The sequence below is a fragment of the Poromitra crassiceps genome, assembly GCF_964638095.1.
Source record: "Poromitra crassiceps genome assembly, chromosome: 3".
Lineage (NCBI taxonomy): Eukaryota > Metazoa > Chordata > Actinopteri > Beryciformes > Melamphaidae > Poromitra > Poromitra crassiceps.
This window is the reverse complement of record NC_139625.1, coordinates 5,661,663-5,664,100: the sequence shown is the minus strand read 5'-3', so window position 1 is coordinate 5,664,100 and position 2,438 is coordinate 5,661,663.

Genomic DNA, 2,438 nt, shown 5'->3' with positions numbered 1-2,438 from the left:
TCTATATCGGAATAAATATGCACCGGCGCTCCTGCAAAGTAGCCTACAGGAGAAAACCCTTCCGATGAAATCGTTTGCCCAAAGGGGGGGTTTATTCTCACGCTGCTCGTCTTCTTAAAAACGCTGGGTGATATTTCTCGATTTCCCGACGTTATTCCAGATGAGACGCAGCAGCGACCCGATCCCACGCCAGTCTTTGGCTATGCGACTACAGGAACACGGCGTCACCCCGTGTGCATCACAGCCTGATCAGAAGTTCACTGTTGCCCTGCTGCCAGCCTGCTCCAGCTTTTAGATGTAGCCCGCGTCGTTATAACGGCACGCTGCTGTGCATGTAATGACGCGTTCACCATGAGGAGCGCAAACCGTATATTTACATCAGAGTAGGCTATAGGCTACGTTTTGAGTTATCATCCCTAAACTGTGTGCGCCTATGCAACATATAAAGGCCTACATGACTTTGATGACATAGGTCAGTTGATATGAGCTTATAATTGCTCCAGACATTTTAACCTATACCTGTTTAAACCATGTAAAATGTCTTACAATAAATAGGCTAATAATATTTATAAAAAAATCACAAATCTTTTTTGTTTTTGGCAGACATAATTGAACATGAAAATAGACTGTTGACTACATGGAATAGACTGTTGGGTGTCATTGGTTCCATGAAGGGGCCTTATAACCTGTCGATAATCAAATGTAGCCTACCCTAAATGATTTTTTATTAAGCACAATTCTTTTTTATTTATTTTTAGGCTATAGAATAATCATACCACAGGTTTCAATCTTCCACTCAAGACCTCAAGAAAGTGCTGATTAATCTTATAGGGATTGTAATATCAGGTCCTATGAGCTCATCATCGTCTGATTCATTTCATCCAAATTACATATAGCCTACCAGGGGTCCCCAAATGTTTTAATGCCAATAACTCCCACATAGGTGTGCATTAGACTTCCATTTGATAAGCTTTTGTCCTAAGGAAGATATTTGTGTGAATGTGTATACTTATGTAATGCTCGGTAGTGTATTAGGACACACCACAGTGGTGGAGAATGAGTGGGCAAAGTTATAGCAGCAAACTAGTCCTCATTTACACTGGGGAGCCCCTGGGAACCACTGATGTAGGCCACCCTTCTGTGTTAAATCAGGCCCAAATGTGTGCTAGGCACACTCAGATGAAGTCCCCAAAATCACTCATGTGCTGCGTAGCCCATGAGTCCGTTCCATGTGTCCGTTCTGAATCCGTTTACGGGTTTTGGAGGTATGGAAACAAGTGATAATATAATAATACACCGGAAAAAAACAAAACAAGCCTTGAACACAAAATGAAAATGTTCATAAGCCAGATAAATCAATAGTCTCTCACACACACAAAATCAGATTACTTGATTTCTTAATTTAATACTCACATACGGTACAGTATACATTTCATTTACATCTCACAAACACAAAAGCAAACAGTTAAATACATAGATAACCTTAGCACCAGTATAGAGTACTGATCCACTCAGCTTTCTCTAAAACTCTTATTTCGTAATGATTTTCAAAATAAAACACCGTATAGCTCGATCTGCACTAGGCATGGCTTACACATGTCATATTTTTTTTTACAGCAGCATTCACTTACAAAGGTTAATTGATTATAAAAGGATGCACTGTACACCAAAGTGGTATACAAAAGCAATACTATAATGTTATATACCCATTTAGATAGCCAGTGTAACATTTAAGTGTTTGGTGTATATTGACTACCTCTGTATCAACACTGATGCTTGTTAAAAACATAGAAACATATGAATTAAGAGGCTATGGGGATAATTGGCATGTAACAATCTTGCATATTGAAACATAAATATTATATCACGTTCACAATGCTCTTATTTTTCTCATTATATGTAACAAGAGAGCCTTTCTATGTATCATTTTGTTTCATTTTAGATTATATTGTTTTGTATTAAAATTATATGAAAAAGAATGATTGTTTTACTAATCACATGGAACCATTACCTTGTTTTTAGAAAGTAATGTGGAAAAAATAGTATCAAAATGATTTTTTTTTTTTTTTTAATCTCTCAATCAAAACAGTGTAGTTTACTGTTTCTCAGTAAAGTCATATTATATTACGGATATACTTTTAGATTGGTAAACATGAGTAAACAAGATGCTTGTGAGTTTTGAGAAAGTGAGTCTTCAAGATATAAAGTGTTTTCTGTTATACATTTCTTATCAAATGACAAATCAGCTGTCCTTCTTTTACCGATAATGTTATGTCAACATGTGTATATGGATGATGCGTTCCACAATCATAATTCAAAGATCTGTGCCAAAACCAGACTATTAAATTAGAAAGGGGTGAATGTGCGATCGATCATCGCTACATACATGACATCATGAAATGCAAAAAAACCATCAGCAAAATGGATTCCGGAAGCTT